Below are 20,696 nucleotides of genomic sequence, written 5' to 3' on the forward strand. Positions count from 1 at the left end.
TCGAAATAGCCTATTTCGATGTCGCAACATCGAAATAAGCTATTTCGAAGTTGGGTGCACGTGTAGACGTAGCCTGTGTGTCTTACTAGTAGTGGGAGTTTTAATTTCTGCCATAAGCCATTGTTAGCATGTCCAGAATATTTCTCAGAAAAGTAGTTTTTTCTTTTACATTTTTCCTTGATTTCAGCAAAGGAAGCATTTATCTGAAGGAATAGCGTGCAAATTCCTTGCTAAAGGAAAGACAACAGGTATGCTTTGGCTGCCATTCCAGACGACATGCTTCCATGCTGATGATGCTTGTTGAAAATAATGCATTAATTAAATGTGTGACTGAACTCCTTGGGGGGAGAGTTGTATATCTCCTGTGTTATTTAACCTGCTTTCTGCCAAACATTTCGTGTTACAGCAATCTCATATTGTTCCTTTTAAAAACACTTTCATTGCAAATTTGACAATATGCAAAGGAGGTACCAATCTGAGATTTCCAGAGATATTATAGAATGCTACCCAATGTTTAAGAATTTGGTGTCTCCCAAAATCTGAGTGGGATGAAGTATGGAGCATACTTTCAGAAGTCTTAAAAGAGTAACAGTCTGATAGGGAAATTACAGAACTTGAACCACCAAAAGTTAAAAAAAAAATCAACTGTCTTCTGAAGACATCTGACTCAGATGATGATGATGAACAGTTCACGCTGCTTTCTGTTGGTATAGAGCAGAACCCATCATCAGAATGGAAACATGCTCTCTGGAATGATGGTTGAACTATGAAGGGACGACTTAATCTTGAGCACATCTTGCACCTAAAGATCTGGCAATGCCAGCTACAAGAGTGCTATGAAAATGCCTTTTCTCACTTTTAGGTGGCATTGTAAACAAGAAGCATGCAGCATTATCTCCTGTTTCTTATGTTTCTTACAGTGCCAGTAAATATAGACACTGTGTACTTTGTATTCTGTCTTCAAATTGAAATCAATGTATCTGAAACTGTAGAAAACATCCAAAATATTTGAATAAAAGGTATTCTACTATTTTACCATAATTAATTGTATGATTAATCCTATTATGTTTAATCTCTTGACAGCCCTCATCCTTAGTAAAATGACCAATGAGCAAAGACCCAATTTGTCATGTTCCCCACAGCCAGATGGCACTTTTAGTACAATGAGAACGGACAAGAGATGATATTACAGGGCAAGATGGGAGTGTACTACATGAGCACACATTGGAAGCCTCCACTCTCAAGCCAAGTTCAAACAACCAGTTTGGAAGAATAGAAATATTGTGTGGTATAAAACACACAAATCAATAAAAGCCCCAAAAAAGCCTGACCTTGGTCAAAGCACATTTTTTATAATATAATATAATATAATATAATATAATATACCTCCTTTACATTTCTTTCTATCTTTCCTGAGCAGGACACAGCCTTTATTATAGGTGTTCCTTCATTTTCCCATTTTTTCCTAAAATATCTGATCTCATTTCCTGCCCTAGAAGTTATAATTCCTCCATTTTGTTATCCAGGCTTCTTGCATTACTGTACAATCATCTTCATTGTTTCTGCTTGGCTTTACCCAGATTCCCAGCCTAATTAGGTAAAATCAAGTCACTGCCAGTATCACTACCTGACTGTTACTGTCATTCAAACTGGCACTGTCTGATACTGGCTTTTCAATATCCCTTTTCCTGTCCTCTGTTATTGCTTTTTGTAGGATGTCCCATATGATTGCTATACTGTGCTGTCACTATGTGCATATCAAGGCTGGTGACTAAGTGCAAGCTTAAATTTGTTAAAAACTTGCAATACAAATTGTAATTATATCGTAGAATATATTTGTGCACTTGGATGTTCTGAGAGGTTTTTCAAAAAAGTGAACAGCTCCCTCCTCCAAACCCTGCATGCAGAAATGTTGATAATCAAACAACTGATTCTTCTTTTTACCTGTTAAAGAACAAGTTATATGATCTTACCTCTGCCATTCTTTCACATATACTAGATTAACACTGGGGGAAATATTCAGATGGAAGATTGCTCCTTATGATTTAATGCTTCACTGTTTTTTTAAAGTCTATGTTGAAAGCATCTGTCTGTTAGATCTGAAGTGTTTATTTTACCTCAGTCATGAAGGAATCTTGACTTTAGAGTTATATTTGGGGGGCAACCTCAGAAATGTCTTAGATAAAATAGTACAATGTGCAGGAGACAACATGAATGACTCAGACTCATTAGTAATACATGGCAAAGTTTCTTATGGACAGACCTGCCAATACTGTTTTTCATGGAAACTTAATGCAAGAATATGAACCTTATGAGAGAACACATTCTCCCAGCTGGGATTTCCTGTGTCTTCAACCATTGTTTTGTTTTCATTAAAAACTGGTTTTCAACTCAGTTTTATGGGCAAGATTAAAAGGCTTTTAAGAAAAGAAAACTGTGACAATTTTTTAAAGGATTCTTGAAGTTAGGACAGTAAGTCTACATTTAGGTGTCTAAATATTTGTCTCGATTTCAAAAATGCTGAGCACATTATGGCAATTCCAAAAGACATAAATTAAGTCAAGGGAATTTAGAGACTACTAAACTGATTAACAGGGTGAGAGGATAGATTTATGAAAAGATGATGAAAAATAAAAGAATAAAAGCACAACCTGACAATGCATAGGAGATGGTAGGAGATCTGTCTACAACTTTTTGAACTGTGTAAACACTAGGATGGACAGAAATTGTCTAGAATTGTCCAAGGGAGCATAACTAGAAATAATAGAATGAAAATGAGCTAAGAAAAATGTAGGCTTTACATCAGAAAGCCTTCCTGTGAGGTCTATTAGTCTGTAGTAATCTCCCTAAGGAAGCATTGGAAGCCCATCACTTGAATAATTTAATACAAGACTGGATAAAGCATTTGAGAATACACTGTAGGGAACAATCCTGCACTGACTTATTACAGTTTATAGCTGGTAAGTTACATTGCAGCAGTGTGCAGAGTTTGCACTGGATTTTGGGGTCAGGCTATGCAGGGTTTGTGTGTCAGTGTAACATGACAACATTTCAGTAGACCTAATCAACTCTTCTCTCTGCAACATAAAACTCCCTGCACTCTAACACACGTTTGCTCTTTTCCCCCATCCATGCATCTCTAAGAGTCTGTGCTTCGGGAGATGTTTTCCGTTGTGGAGCAAGGTGCGTCACTTTTTTTTTTTTATGTTTGTGTTACTAGATAATGGTCAAAATAGGTGAAAAGGCTATTATTTCTACTTACAACACATGTTAACAGCCCTGTGTCAGTTTTGATATAATAATCCAGGGTTCATTAAAATTGTTTGCAAAATAATTTAGAAAATTCTGATATATGCCCAAGTCATGTCCCATATTTATTCAAATATCATTACTAGAAGTACAGCTTTCTGTTTGCTATTTCAAGAACACAGGGGCAATTACCGTCGTATTTACCATTGCCAGGTAGATATTTATTATGAAATCCTCAGTTTCAGAGAAAATTGTTTTTCCAATGGCCCACTGATTACGTGACTCTGAGTTAATGTTTAAAAACGCAGTATATTATACATTATTAAGGTGGGACATATGTCTATAGATTACTTTTAACTTTTAAGTCCAGTGACTATGAGGTCTTTGTTTCACAATTTATTTTTTAAAGGTCAGAACATGCACACATGATCTCTTGGCTAATTCTCAATCTCCAATTAGATTTTGCTTTACACAGTATAGACACGACTAAAAAGAAGTGTTAAAGATACTGGATGTTTCAAGCAGGGTCCAAATCTTTGAACTCTGACATGATCTTTTTGCACTATCCTGTTGGGCAAAGAGGAATATGGCAGTTTAGACATGTTTTCCATGGTATGATCAGTGTCTTGCAGTCAAGGATCTGTGGCAGAGACCTTAGGAGGACATTTCCACTAGTCTAGTTTAGCATAGACCTTGGGATGTTCTAGCTAATGCTGGGTTGGGGGTAAGAAAGACTGTTGCTCAAGGATAAGGGAAATAAAAAATGAAGCAGAGTTAGACTGGACTTGGGGATCTGGTGCTAGATATCTTTTCAGAAGAAGCAGCAGTTTAATCATGCTCGTGCAGTGACATGAGCTTCCACCAATCTGAAAAAAATAGCTAAATACTTTAAAGTCCTGAATGCTGTATATTTAAATTTCCAGAGTTGCAGTTAGTGAAAAATTTGACCTGAATTCCTCATCATACAAGAGAGAGGAGTATTAGTCGAACATTCTTTGTGAAGTGCCCTCAGCACAAGAAGAAGCATTTTTGTTCCAGATCAGACTCGATCTGTTGGCCTTCAAGAGGCCAAGTGCATCTGTTTGGTTGGCTAGTAGCAAAAATGGGCTTTTGAGGGAATCAGCCTGGCTGGGAAAAAAAGATTAGTATTCTGTGAGTTGTTTATATTTTTGGGGGTATTATCTGTGTTTTGCAATAGATTACAGTGTGCTGAGAGGAATGGAGGACTAAACTAACTTGAGACTCTGCAGAACTGGGGTGAGGTTATGCAAAAGTCTTTTAGTTTCTTTTTGCTTCAGGTTCCTATCTATTAAATGAGGCTAATGCTTCTCTAACTCACAAGGGTGTCCTGAGGATAAAACTTTAAAGAATGACAGGTATCCAGCTCTATAACAAAAGTGTCCATATAAGAACCAAAGACAGGTACCCAGACCCTTGAGCAGGTATTGCTTTATTTTAATTAGATTATTAATCTTAATAAACAAGTATAAACAGATTAAAATATGATAAATAGTTTATCTTTTTGGTGCCCTTAGTGAGAGTCAGAGTGGATAATGTACACCCAAAACAGAAAACATTGCAGTTATTATTTACTTCTGTCACCTCAGCCTTATCTGGCAAACTCCTGGTGACTCTGGCCACGAGACGTAGCAGAACTGGGGAGGGGCTTTACTTCCCACGTTGTTCCCCTTGATTATGAAAGTGCAGTTTCAGGATTCACTGCACATTTCTTTTGCCTTTGTCTGACAAATCTCAATAAGCAGTAACATTCTCCAAATGCTGACAAAATTGGAAGAAAAATAATATTTTTCCATTGTTTAATTTTCTACTATACAGGGCACACACTCATCTGAGTTGAACCAGGCTAGAAACAGAGCTATTCATTCATTCATTTTCTCTCTCCCTTTCTCTTTCTCCATTCTGAAATATTTCTTGGCTTGTCTGGGGAGATTAAATGTTTAGAAAATGAATGAGCACTACCACATCCAAGTTTGTTAATGAGTCTGAGATATTTTTGATCCAACCCAGCAAACTTTTAGAACTTGAGCAAGTGGGTGAGACAGGATTTTCAGGTCAAGGCCTGTGATTGTATTACTATATTAGGGTAAAAAAACTTAAAAAAAATAAATGACAATGAAGAAATTTAAAATACAAGTCAAAATAAAGTTGGAATACACTCAATTAACTAAATTACTGTTGATATCTGTCATTGTAAAGTACCTAGGGCTATATAATTTTTTTCTAATCCCCCAAACACACAGCTAAGCAAGTGAGAAAATACATATTCTTACAACCCCCAGAGGAAACATTGAGATTATACGTGTTCTCAATAATTGAAAGAGTGACTTTCACACTGAGTTACATTAAAAAAAAACATTTAAATAAAAAGCAATTTGCTCTGCCTGTAATTGTATTCCCTTTGCTGATATTGCTAATTATTGAATATATTTGTGCTTGAATAGAATTCTTTTTAATGCTTCTAAAAATTTTAACAGCTCATTTTCTAGTTCTGCCTGATCCTACTTATGTCTTCTATCCTACTGAAGTCATGGGGCTAGATTTTTCTTTTGGTTGCTGTGGGTTAAATCAGTGGAACAAAGTCAGCAGACTCACTGGCTTTTTAATGGTACTTTAATCTAGCAAAGAACAGTATAACAAGAACAACTGGCTAGAAGATGAAGGTAGATAAATTCAAATTAGAAATATGGAACAAGGCTTTACCAGTGCTTGATAAGAAATTTATAAAACATACTTCCACTTTCTACAAAAAAGAAAAGAGAACAAATTTTCTTCATTACTTCATACCTCAGGATACTTCAACCAGAATAACAGCAGTTCAACTAGCAATATTGTTAACCTTTCCAGCTACCAACTCAGCCCAGCAGAGGAGTCTCTCTTATCCCAGGGTCTTTCCTTCTCCCCTACTTACTCCACGAACTTAATACATTTATGTGGTGACCTTGAAGCCTTCTTTCGCCTCCTCTGTCTAAAGGAATTTTTCCAGCACGCCTATGAACAACAGTCTGACTCTCTCGACCCCCTCTACCAACAACAAAAGAAGAAGAACTCTATGTGGACTCCCCTGAGTGTCGTAGTGAAAGTCTGGATTTCGACATACAATGCTTCTGCAACTGTTCTCAGGCTGACATCATACACAAACAATGCCAAATGAGACACAATCTCAACTATGCTGAACGCCATGCTGTCCACAGTCTCAGAAATAACCCAGACATTATAATCAAATCAGCTGACAAAGGGGGTGCTGTTGTCATCATGAATAAATCAGACTATGAACAGGAGGCAGCCAGACTACTCTCCAACACCACATTTTACAGACCTCTCTCCACTGATCCCACTTTGGAATTCCAAAGGAAATTACAACAACTACTGAAGGAACTCCCTGCTGCTACTCTGGACCTCATTAACTCAGACACACCATCTGAGCTGCAGTGTGAATTATTCTATTTACTTCCCAAAATCCACAAACCTGGAAACCCTGGATGCCCTATCATTTCGAGTATTGGCACTCTTACCACTGGACTATCCAGTTACGTGGACTCCCTCCTCAAACCCTATGCCACCAACACTCCCAGCTATCTCCAAAACACCACCAACTTCCTGAGGAAATTACAAAACATCAGAAAAGTTCCTGATAACGCCATCCTTGCCACAATGGATATAGAGGCTCTGTACATTAATATTCCACATAAAGACGGATTACAAGCAATTAGGAATACCATCCCTGGTGTCACCACAGCCAGTCTGGTGTCTGACCTCTGTAACTTTGTTCTCACCCACAATTATTTCCAATTTGGGGACAATTTATACCTCCAGATTAGTGGAACTGCTATGGGCACCCACATGGCCTCACAATATGCTAATATATTTATGGCTGACCTGGAACAACAATTCCTCAGCTCTCGTCCCCTATTACCCCTCCTGTACTTAAGATACATTGATGACATCTTTATGATTTGGACCCATGGAATAGAGACACTAGAAGAATTCCACAGAGACTTTAACCATCTGCACCTCACCATCAACTTATGCCTCGATTATTCCACACAGAGATACATTTCCTGGACACTATAGCACTACTCAAGGATGGCCTGATCAGTACCACACTGTACCGGAAACCCACTGATCGCTATACTTACCTACACCCTTCTAGCTTTCATCCTGCACGCATAACTAGATCCATTGTTTACAGTCAAGCCCTTAGATACAATCACATTTGCTCTGATTCAACTAACAGAGACCAAAAACTACAAGATCTTTACCAAATATTCACAAACCTGAATTACGCACCAGGAGAAGTAAAAAAAAAAACAAATCGACAAGGCCAGATGAATACCCAGAGACTAGCTACTCCAAGATAGGCCCAAAAAAGCCAAGAACAGAACACCACTGGTCATCACATACAGCCCCCAACTCAAACCACTGCAACAAATTGTTAAAGACCTACAACCTATCCTTAATCAGGATGCCACACTCCAGAAGGCCCTAGGTGACAGGCCTGTTCTTTCCTACAGACAACCTACCAACCTTATGAGGATCCTCACCAACAGCCACAGTCTATACCCCAGGAATATCAGTCCTGGAACTTTTTCTTGCAACAAAGCCCGCTGCCAGCTTTGTCCACATATCTTCTCTGGAAATACCATCACTGGACTTAACCAGGTTATTCATAGAATCACGGGCACTTTCTAATGCTCCTCAACTAACACTGACAATGCCCAGATGCTTTGTATATTGGACAGACTTCTAACTCCATTAGACAAAGGGTTAATGGGCACAAAACAGACATCAATACACTCCAGATCCACAAACCAGTTAGTCAACATTTTAATGGAGCAGACCATTCTGCTAACGACTTAAGAGTATGCGTGTTACTGAAAAAAATGTTGCGTACCACTATTCAGAGGGAAACAGCCGAGCGGTCTTTTATATTCAAATTCGGCACATTAACATATGGTTTGAACCGGGATGGGAATTTTCTGAGTCATTATAGGGGCTCGTTTGCATACTTGGCTTAATCTAATTCTTGATCTTCACCCCCACTCCTCTACTCTCTGATTTGCTCACCTTGATTATTTTTTTCTTATTTGTCCTCCTTGATCACTGTTTTGGGTTCTCTGTGCCTTAAATATTGAGTCTGTTCTGGTATGCCTATGGTCTGTAGAAGTGGGTCTGTCTCACGAAAGCTCACCTAATAAATTATTTTGCTAGTCTTTAAAGTGCTACTTGTTTGCTTTTTGTTTTGATAGTATATAGACTAGCACGGCTCCCTCTCTGTTACTATTTCTAAGAGATGAGTGATTATCAAGAGAACTCATAGAGACCCCATCACTTAATGTCTTCAGATCAACACTGGATGCCTTTCTGGAAGATATATTTAGCCAAACACAGGTTATTGGGTTCATATGGGGTAACTGAGTGAAATTCAGTGGGCTGTGATATACAGGAGGCTGGCCTAAATGATGTAATTGTCCACTGGAGTCTTAAATATCATGAATCTATGGAACTTTGACCTGATTCTAGTATAGCTGAAAGGAAAAATTGGCCTATGAGCTGCTGTCATGCTGCAAATGATTGTGCTTTGATAAAATCACCACCCATGTTTCATAGAAGCTAGGTCACAGGCAGCAGAGGAGCCTTTTAAAATCATGTTCCTTTCAGAACTGAACCAAGTGGAAGGACGTACATTCTAGAATGCACAAAATTTGGCAGAATTTGATGCTTTTTTTAAAAGTTTCCAGTTGGTTGTTGGGATTCCCTATAGTCATTCTAGATTTGCCAACCCTGTTCTGTCACTTAAACCCATGTTTTACTGATAAACAAAGGAAACATATTATTCTGGTAGAAAAGAAATCTATGCTAGAAAGGCTGGCACAGATGAGTGTTCTGGCCCTTTGATTATGTGTTCATTGTGGGATTTTTTTGGTGCTTATGGTTATGAAGCTTAGAAGTCATATGAATGCACTGAACTTATTCTGTACAGCACTATAGGAAAAGAATCAGAGTGGTATGACAGTCATTTCTATGTTATGGAAACACAGCTAAGATATATAAACAAGCTTGTCCACTGCAATGCTAACGAGCTAGTTGTGCAGGAAATAAATGTCCAGTTTCATGAACTCTAGATGATTCAGGATACGGCGGTGGATGCCCAGATTTTGTATATCCTGTCCTGACCTACAACCTTTGCAAACAGGGTAGGTTTTGGAACTCTCTCTCTAATATTATTGATGTAGTTGGAGACTAAGAAAGGAAAGTAATCATAATCATAATCATAATCATAATAACAATAACAAACTGCATGAGGCCAGATGTCAGGATTTAGTTGGGGCTGGTCATGCTTCGAGCAGAGGGTTGGAAGAAACTTCAGGAGGTCATGTCCAATATTCTATTAATTCTGTTTATGATGTGGTATTATAAAACTCCTTTTTTATATAGGCATTTTACATTTTAATTTGTGCAAATGTGAGTTTCACAATGTATGCCACAAAGAGAGTGGATTTGGCAGAGGCAGCTCTACCCACAATTAAAAATGCAGCTTTTTTTTATGTACAGTAGGCCTCCATGTCTTCTGACACTGCTGTGAATCCAGGGCAACTCCGCTGAAGTCAGTAGAACTGAACTGCTCTAAAATCAATGTTAGTGAAAGCAGAATCAATTTCTATGCCAGTCCATTGCTTTGTGAATACTGTGCATTTCAAATGTACTTTTATGCCTTTCCTAGAATTTTTTTTTTGGTTATGTTTAATGCTCATAAAACCAAGAGGGGTGTAATAGCACTGGCTTGAAACAAACCAGGAACATACAGGTGCTTTGCAAGCTTCACTTCTCCTGCTATGTCATTAAATGTCAATCTGGCCCTGCAACACCCCTGCTATTTCAATTTGCTCCTCCAGGCCTCTCTCATTTTTGAGTACTGATTGAAATTTTTGCCATTGTTTACCTTTACCTTTTAAAGTGACAGGTATGAACAGATAATATGCTGTTGTTCAAGGACTGACAGGTGTGACTAACCCACAGAAGGTGAAAAAAATCCATAGCTTTTAGACTGATCGGTATTGGCGCTCATTAGAAAGCAGTATGTCCCTAAGGCTTGATCGTGCCTGATATGAAACTAATATGTAACCACTTTCAAAAGGGACACTGCACTTTTATTAAATTTCAGACAAAACCATTGCAATCAATAAAAACCTGAGATCTGCCAAACACTTGAAACTATAATTTCCAAGTATCATTTTTTCTTGAATTGAAGTTTGTTCTGCTGACAGATGACTACATCCTGAGATGAATTTGAATAGAACAACTGGAATGATCAGTGACTAGCTAATGATATACCATGAAGCCTGGCTCTCTGCATGGTTATGTCTAGGAATATCTCTTGGACCTGGCTCCTACTTTTCCTAATTAAAAGTGGTAATAATTGTTTTACTGAATCTAAATTGTATACCCTTATTTGACATACTTAATTTCATGTCTGACCTATCAACTTAATTGTACATGGATGCTGGGCACAGCACTTCAGAAATTAGAGCAGGGGGAGATGTTTTGCAATATTTCCCAGAGGGGTTAGATTGAATAGAGGGAAGAAAAATGAAGAAAAGAAAAGCCAAGCATTGTAGCTAATGAGGTTTTCACATAGTCTGGAAAGGAACCAACACCAGCTCCACAGAACTCCTGAGTCAAGGCTAAAGATTAAAAAGTAAATGGTTGACGGATCATTTCAGATTGTTGTGATTTGATTTCTGAAACTTAACTGAGGGAATTTCAGATTTTGAAGTTGCAGACGAAACAAACCCACTCTGCTTTAACTGATTTAATTTTTTAAATAACAAGAAGAACATCTAGCTTTTATGAAGCACATTTATTTTATACATTACTAATTATTTTACAATCATGGATAAGCATCCTTATTTTCTTTGCACAGTGATCATGGAGATCTCTGTAAATTGTAACAAAACCCTAGAGTGTAGATAAGATATGATATGATAGGAGGAAGGTTAACAAGACTCACTAAACAGTCTTGTTCTCTCTCCACCCCCATGAAAAAAACCTCAAAATTTTAACTAAAACTTGTCTCTTTGTCAGGCCATCCTTTTCCACAGAGTGTGGTGGAAAATGTGTTCATCATTGCTGAACTCCATAGTTTTGGTCCCCTGGCGACTGAGTCCAGAGTTCCAGGAGCAGTGAGTTTGTAATTCACAGGCTACGCCTATACTAACACACTACATCGAAGTAGCTTATTTTGACATAAGTACGTCGATATAGGCTACTTTGACGCGTATCGTCTACACATCCTCCAGGGCTGGTGCCATCGACATTCAACGTCGAACTAGTGATGGAAATTGTCAAAAGGAGCCATCTCTGAAGGAAATGTGGAGTGTCCACACACACAAGCCCTCCCCATCAAAATAAGGGGCCAGCAAAGCCCCAAGCCACTCCCTTAAAGGGCCCCTCCCAGACACACTCAGCCTGCACAGCATGAGATCCACAGAGCCAACAACCAGTTGCAGACCCCATGCACAAAGCATGGACCCCCAGCTGCAGCAGCAGCAGCAGCAGCAGCAGCAGCAGCAGCCACCAGAAGCCCTGGGCTGAGGGCAGCTGCACATGGTGACCATAGAGCCCTGCAGGGGCTGGACAGAGTGTCTCTCAACCCCTCAGCTGATGGCCGCCATGGAGGACCCTGCTATTTTGACATAGTGGGACGCGGAGCGTCGACACATGCCCTACTTAAACGATGACCGTTGAAGTAGGGCACTGTTCTCATCTTTGGATTTCAACGTCAAAATAGCGCTCGGTGCGTGTAGACGTGGTGCATACTATTTTGACATTGTGCCAGCTACTTCAAAGTCTCTGGCTAGTGTAGACGCACCCACAGTGGATGGATTTTTTTTATTTATTTTTTTTTACATTTATAGTACAATTAGTATTTTTGGTTTGATCTTAGATTTTGAAGGTTTGTTCTGAATTAAAAGGAAAAATAAATTGAAATCTGAAAAAAATCCTAGGATGGGAAAATTAGCTACCCCTTCTCTCTTCTTTTATCAAGGCACTGAGCATGAATAGCAAATATATAACTATGAGATTTATTATTGACGATGTGCCGACCTACTCCGGGTCCCGTGGGTGCGTGTGGGGTGTGATACAGCGGGGGGAGTCGGGTGGCCAGGGACCAACCACCCCACCTTTATAGCAGCCTGATATAGTGTAGCAGCAATATGTGATTCAGTGTATCCACTTTAAAACCTAGGTTTCCACAGTATTATCAGTACCAGGAACAATAACACTCCGATTGTGAACACCACAATGCCCTGTGGCTGTTCTAAGTCCCAATAATTCTCTATACAGACCCAGCTAGACCAGCTAGTGGTATTTACCAATAGTGATTTATTCATTTATTCGTAACTACAATTACTTAACACTTGTTATATATATATATATATATATATATAGTTATTTATTTGGCATAAGCTAAATACTAGGTTACATATAACTATATATAATTACATGTGACTTACCAATAACATCCAATGCTCCCACATCTCACCAATAACTACGTTACAGCGGCCCTTCAAGTCAGAGATACGGCTTGGTTGGGACCTTTCGTGGTGGTGACGTCCAGGTGATCAGGCCGGGGTCTGCTGTCTGGACTGGAAGTTGCTAGCCTCCGCCTTGTGTCCAGGAGCCCACATCCTTATTCCTGCTAAATCACCTTTTATACTGTTTCTTACTTGGGGGTTCGATACCTGGCCAATTAAAGCGTTTGTTACCTAATTTGGGCTTTCTATCCTCCCCGCCTGTCAGAACATGTTACAAGATTTCCTCTGTCCTTGGTCTTTTTCTGAACCTCCCCTGGGACCCTCTGATGTTGTACAACCAAGATGTTCTCTTTGGGGGGCTTCCAGCTACTAGTTCCAGCTGTTCTCTTTGGGGGGTTACTATCTGCTTGTCAGGATGTTCTCTTTGGGGACTCTCCAACTACTTGTCAACTTTCTGATTTCTTTCTCCTGGCCTGACTTCAGACCTTCCCGCCGTTGTATGATAGCATTCCAAGATGGAGTGCATGGTCATTCTGCCTTGCGAGTGAGGCACGGCCACCAGGTGCTCGTGCTCCCACAATTATATGGCAAATTTACAGCTGGTTAAAATTGTCATAGTTCCTCTGATGTCAATAGAGCTGTAAGAATCTCCTCCACCTGACGAGATGGTTAAATACCTTAAGCCATACCCCAGCATGCACTCATCATCATCATCAATAACCGTGAGCTCAGCACCCGTTGGTGTCTGATGCTTCTCTCACTATTTCCTTCCATCTTTCCCTGTCCAGTGCGGAGTGGCTTAGTTTCTGTAGATTAGCTCCACACCAATCTACTATATCACAGCATGAACTGGGCTTTAAATGAAGTAAGGGAAGGGCTGGGGTCATCTTTGTTTGTTCAAAAGAAACCACCAGGAATCTGAATGTGATGTCTACAGGAACCTGAGTGGGGTTTTGGATTTTGGGTTGTATGGTGCATGGACTGTGACTGAGTAAATGTTCAATATAGTGCCTAATTTAGCTGAACCCTGAACCTAACTGTGACCTTTGGAATCTATTGAAATAATAATAGTGATGAATTATGTAGCTCCTCTTCCAAAGTGTGACTCAGGCGCTATCCTCAGGGCTTGCTGCTTGGGGTGGCTTCTCCTTTCTCTTTCCATGAATTGTATCCTGGGTTAATTTTTGTGACAGCTGGGGTGTCCACTCACTGGCTATAGTTACGCTACAGTGCTCTGTTGACAGAAGTTACCGGCAGAAGAGATTTCCTGACAAACCTTTTGTTGACAGAGTGCAGCCACACACAAAATCAGAACAAAAGAGCAGTCCAGTAGCACTTTAAAGACTAACAAAATAATTTATTAGGTGAACTTTCATGGGATAGACCCACTTCTTCCGGTCATAGCCATACCAGAACAGACTCGATATTTAAGGCACAGAGAACCAAAAACAGTAATCAAGGTTGACAAATCAGAAAAATATTATCGAGGTGAGCAAATCAGAGGGCAGGGGGCAGAAGGGGGCAGAGGAGTTAAGAATTAGATAAAGCAAAGTATGTAAAAGAGCCCCGATAATGAGCTAGAAAATTCCCATCCCGGTTCAAACCACATGTTAATGTGTCAAATTTGAATATAAAAGAGAGTTCAGTAGCTTCTCTTTCCAAACTACTGTGAAAAGTCCTCTTCAGTAGAACACAGACTTTCAGGTCATTAACAGAATGGCCCACCCCATTTAAGTGCTGGCTGACAGGTCTGTGAATCAGGAGTGTTTTTATGTCTGTTTTGTGCCCATTAATTCTTTGTCTAAGAGAGTTGGAAGTCTGTCCAATATACAAAGCATGTGGGCATTTGTTAGTCCTTAAAGTGCTACTGGACTGTTTTTTTGTTTTTTGTTTGTACAGACTAGCACAGCTATGTCTCTGTTACTACAAAATCAGAAGGGTGATCTGCTCTGTTGACAGAGCAGCTGAACTGTCCAGCTGCTCTATCGACGAAACAGGCACCCAGAAACACAGCAGACAGGGCTGCCATGGTTGTGGATGCCCTGTCTGTCAAAAGAGGACCCCTGGGGATGTTTACACAGCTTATTTTGTTGACAGAATCTGTCGACAGCAGCATTCTGCCTCAAAGTTTTGATGCATTTTGTGTGTGCACACTCCACGAGTTTTGTTGACAAAAAATGGGGTTTTGCCAGCAAAACTTGCTAGTGTAAGCATAGCCACTGTGCCTGAGACACTGTTGACAAAAAGTATAAAATCCAGTGCACACAAAACAATAAAGTTAATGAATATAAACCTCAGAAGAGATATGGCAGATACCAAAATGGGACCTTATTGGGAACAGGAGAAAAGAACATGGAAAGGAAAGGTGTAGGGTTAACTAGTAAGTATTATACATCAACAAATCAACACATTTTTGGACTCTCTGCACTCACAGGTATTCCCACCCCCCAGTTCCCTTCTTGACATTTTCTCAGATACTGACTAACGTCAGCAATGAGTGCTATAGGACACCAAAAACCAGCCCCCTTACTATGTCTTTGGCTCTGGGCAGGGCAGGGCATCTTCCTGGCTTCCTGACCTGAAGCCCCATGGACCTAACTCTCAGTAGTTAGCGCTGGCTTGACTCTCTGCCACTCTGGATGTTGGTCTTCACAGAACTGGAACAGCCTTATCCAACTGTGACTGAGAGAGAGTCTGTATTCTGTCAAAACAAACAAGCAGCCCTGTAGCACTTTAAAGACTAACAAGATTTATGAAGTGAAGAGCTTTCGTGGGACAGACCCACCTCTTCAAGCACTAGAACTCTCAACACTTTCTTTGGGTGGGAGTGTGTGTGGGGAGGGGAGGTGCACGATGACCTGAACTGTCTTGAGCTCTCTCAGTTCCCAGCAAGAGAGCTCAAAACATTAAACTGGTGCTGTTTTTTATGAGTAAAGGTTGGTAGGACTGGGTCCTGACATCGGGCTTCTGAACCTTACCTAGAAAGGATTTGTGAATTAATTTGCATATGTAAAATCAAACAAAAAAAAGAAGCTACAATTCACTGAAACTTCACAGGGGGAAACCCACTGCACGCTGGGAGTAATAATGGAGTGTATCATTTTCCATAAATAAAACAATAAAAAGGAGACTAAGAACTAAAATGATACTACAAAGATTCACAAAATTTCCATTCTGGGAGTAGGTTTAACAGGTTAGGGACTGCCTTTCTTTTTTTGTCTTTTTTTTTTTTTTTCGTGAGCACAGACTTACGGAGCATCTGATGAAGTGAGTCTGTGCTCACGAAAGCTCATGCTCAAAACTTTTCTGTTAGTCTATAAGGTGCCACAGGACCCTTTGTTGCTGTTACAGATCCAGACTGACATGGCTACCCCTCTGATACTTGACAGATTTGAATAGTTAAGGCAGAATAATAACATGATCTGTCATTTTATTCTAAACTACAATTTCTATAACTTGGAACCTGGTTTGTCACCAGAATCACAGAATCACAGGGCTGGAAGGGACCTCAGGAGGTCATCTAGTCCAGCCCCCTGCTTCAAGCAGGATCAACCCCCACTAAGTCATCCCAGCCAGGACCTTGTCCAGCTGGGACTTAAAAACCTCAAGGGACGGAGAATCTGCCACCTCTCTAGGCAATGCATTCCAGTGCTTCACCACCTGCCTGGTGAAGTAGCTTTTCCTAATATCTAACCTACATCTTTCCCTCTTCAACTTCAGACCATTACTCCTTCTTCTGCCATCTGACACCACTGAGAACAGTTTCTCATCTTCGTTTTTAGAGCTCCCCTTCAGGAATTTGAAGGCTGCTATTAAATCACCTCTAAGTCTTCTCTTCTGTAAACTAAACAAGCCCAAATCCCTCAGCGTATCCTCATAAGTCTTGTGCTCCAGACCCTTAATCATTTTTGTTGCCCTTTGCTGAACCTGCTCCAGCAAATCCACATCCTTTTTATACTGGGGGACCCAAAACTGGACACAATATTCCAGATGTGGTCTCACCGGTGCCAAATAAAGAGGAATAACTACTTCCCTAGATCTGCTCGAAATGCTCCTCCTAATGCACCCCAATATGCTGTTAGCTTTCTTGGCTACAAGGGCACACTGTTTACTCATATCCAGCCTTCCATCCACCATAACCCCTAGGTCCCTTTCCATCGTACTGCTGCTAAGCCAGTCGGTCCCCAGCCTGTAACAATATTTGGGATTCTTCCACCCCACGTGCAGGACTCTACACTTCTTCTTATTGAACTGCATCAGATATCTTTTGGCCCAGTCCTCCAATTTATCCAGGTCCCTCTGGATTCTCTCTCTACCCTCCAATGTATCTACCTCTCCCCCGAGTTTTGTGTCATCCGCAAACTTGCTGAGGGTGCAATCCATCCCCTCATCCAGGTCATCAATAAAGATGTTCAATAACACTGGCCCCAGAACTGAGCCTTGTGGCATTCTGCTTGAAACAGACTGCCATCCAGATATTGAGCCATTGACCACTACCCATTGGGCCTGACCATCAAGCCAGCTTTCTATCCGTCTTATAGTCCAAGGATCCAATCCATATTTCCTTAACTTATGGGCAAGAATGTAGTGGGAGACCATATCAAAAGCCTTGCTGAAGTCAAGGTATATCACATCCACTGACTTCCTCATGTCCACAGAGCTTGTTACCTCGTCATAGAAGCTGAACAGATTGGTGAGGCAGGACTTGCCCCAGTGAATCCATGTTGGCTACTTTTGATCACTTTCCCCTCTTCCAAGTGCTCCAAAATGGATTCCTTGAGGATACCCTCCATTATTTTCCCAGGGGTTGAGGTAAGGCTGACACGTCTATAGTTCCCTCGATTGTCCTTCTTTCCTTTTTTAAAGATGGGCACTACGTTTGCCTTCTTCCAGTCATCTGGTATCCCCCCTGATCTCCAAGAGTCTTCAAGGGTAATGGCCAAAGGTTCAGCAATGACCTCTGCCAATTCCCTCAGTACCCTGGGGTACATTAAATCCAGACCCATGGACTTGTGCACATCTAGTTTTTCTAGACAGCTCAGAACTTGTTCCTTCCCCACAGATGGCTGCCCTCCACCTCCCCCTACGGCATCGTCTAGGACTGTCATGGGGAAGTTGACTTTGTCCGTGAAGACTGAGGCAAAAAAAGCATTGAGCACTGGAGCTTTTCCTGCATCATCTGTCACTAGGTTACCTCCCTCATCCAGTAATGGCCCCACACCTTCTCTGGTAACTCGTTTATTGTTCACATGCCTGTAGAAACCCTTCTTATTACTCTTCACATCCCTTGCCAGCCGCAGTTCCAATCGTGCTTTCGCTTTCCTGATTACTGCCCAGCATTCTCCAGCCATATGTTTATACTCCTCCTTAGTCAACTGTACATGTTTCCCTTTCTTGTATGCATCCTTTTTGAATTTAAGCTGACTAAGAATTTCCCTGTTAAGCCAAGCTGGTTGCCTACCATGTTTGCATTTCTTACTATGCAGCGGGATTGTTTGTTCCTGTTCCTTCAGTAAGACTTCTTTAAAATACTTCCAGTTCTCTTCAACTCTTTTCCTCTTCATCTTCGTTTCCCAAGGGTTCCTGCTCATTTGGTCTCTCAGGGTGTCGAAGTCTGCTCTTCTGAAATCAAGGGTCTGTATGTTACTGCTCACCCTTCTTCCTTTCGTCTGGATCCTGAAATCTACGATCTCATGGTCACTGCAGCCCAGGTTCCCTCCCACTTCTATTTCTTCTACTAGTTCTTCCCCATTTGTGAGCAGCAGGTCAAGTTGCGCATGGCCCCTGGTTGGTTCCTTCAGCACTTGTACAAAGAAGTTATCCCCAACATTCTCCAAAAACTTCCTGGATTGTCTGTGTGCTGATGTATTGGTCTCCCAACAAATGTCTGGATGATTAAAGTCTCCCATGAAACCAGGGCCTGTGATTTGGAAGCTTCACTAAGCTGCCTGAAGAAAACCTCATCTCCCTGATCTGGTGGTCTATAACAGACACCAACTACAGCATCACCTCTCTTACTTCCACCTCTAAGCTTACCCCAAAGACACTCAAGTGGATTTTCTCCCTCCTCATACTGGAGCTGTGAGCAATCATACTGCTCCCTCACATAGAGCACAACTCCTCCTCCTTTTCTCCCGTCTGTCCTTCCTAAACAATTTATAACCTTCCATGACCATGCTCCAGTTATGTGAATCATCCCACCAAGTCTCCGTTATTCCAACCACCTCATACTTGTGTGACTGTGCCAGGGCCTCTAATTCTTCCTGTTTGTTCCCCAGGCTTCTGGCATTAGTGTACAAGCATCTTAGGGAAGGGGCCGATTGGCCCACTTTCTCCTCTTCACCCAGGAAACCCACTTGATTGTTCCCTCCTCCTTCCCCACTTACCTCAGGGCTTGTGTCACCTTCCCCCCACAAACCTAGTTTAAAGCCCTCCTCGCTAGGTTTTCAAGCCTGCCCGCAATGATGCTCTTTCCTCTTTTAGTGGGGTGGATCCCGTCTCTTCTCAGCAATCCCTGTTCAGGAAACAGAATCCCATGGTCAAAGAAACCATCTGCCGCCTGTGTTAGTGGACTTTCCCTCTTTATCAGTATCAAAGAATTACAGATTCTGTACAATAAATAGGAATCATTAGAACCCTGTTCTGCTAGCATTTCCGCACAGCTCTCCAGCTAAAGGGTGGAACTAAACTGAAGACTGTGAGCACTGGGATGGAGTGCTGAGTTCTTTGTCTAGGGATGAAGCATACAAACTGACATAGAATGTAGCAGTCTTCTGTTTATGTCTGCTGACCTCAGAATGACTTTTGGATCAGATCTTTGCTCTGGATTTCCTGTGATTTTTGGTGGGATTTCTGAGGGAAGAGAGTTATACATATGTTTTCACTAGCTGCATGTAGCGATAATATGACTGTTTATTATAGGGCTGGGCAATAATTTTTGATGTGTGGTCCCAGCCAAGAACTGGGAAAGTTGTCAAGGGCTGCACTCTTCCATGATATTAATGGAAGAGGTGCAGGGTCGGAGATGGAGGTTAGGCGCAGGAGGGAGCTTGGACTAAGGGATTGGGGTGCAGCAGAGAGCGGGGTCTAGAAGGGAATTTGGGTGAAAGTGGTTGTGACTTGAGGCAGGAGGGGTACAGAGGTTTGGGACATTAATTAGGGCAGGATGGGTTGTGACCTGGGGCAGGGCCTGTGGTGAAGCGGTTTGGGTTGTGACCTAGGGTGGGGGATTATGACACTGGGCAGGAAACTGGGGTGCAGGGGTTTGGGTAGCAACCTAAGGTGGAGGGGATTGTGATCTGAGGCAGAGTCTAGGAAGAAGCTTATGTGCAGGAGTGGGCCAGAGGGTTTGAGTTACAAGGAGTATTGGGCAAGAGGATTAGGGGGACCTGTGATACCAGAGGCAGGCTCTGGCCAGGAGATGTACCTGGCTGGCTCCTGGCCAGCACACCTGTGGCAAGCTTTCTGCCTGCCCCAGAGCACTCAAAACTGCATCCTGTTCTCTGTGCTCAAGATGCCAGAAGGGAGGGGGGTGGAATTTGACCTCTGCTGCTGCCACCCATCAAAATCTCTGAGTTCATATTGTCCAGAAACTGTAAACTAGTCAATGAGAGCTTAGATATTTTGAAAGGGGGTGGGAGCAGCCCACAAAACCTCCCCCACCCTCCCTGTATCTGAAGAGCAGAGCTACAGGGAGCAGGAAGCCACTTAAAATGGTGGCTAGCTACTCTGTGCCTGAGGCAGTCTGTGGGCCTGATGTGGTGTCTTGGTGGGCAGGATGCAGCCCACTGGCCTGATTTTGCCCAATCCTGGTCTATTTTAACATTGAAAATATTTATAATGTAAGGAAGTGCTATATAGAAATGCAGATTCTGGTATAGCCCAGACCCA

Source organism: Carettochelys insculpta, chromosome 1 (genome assembly GCF_033958435.1).
Source record: "Carettochelys insculpta isolate YL-2023 chromosome 1, ASM3395843v1, whole genome shotgun sequence".
Taxonomy (NCBI): Eukaryota; Metazoa; Chordata; order Testudines; family Carettochelyidae; genus Carettochelys; species Carettochelys insculpta.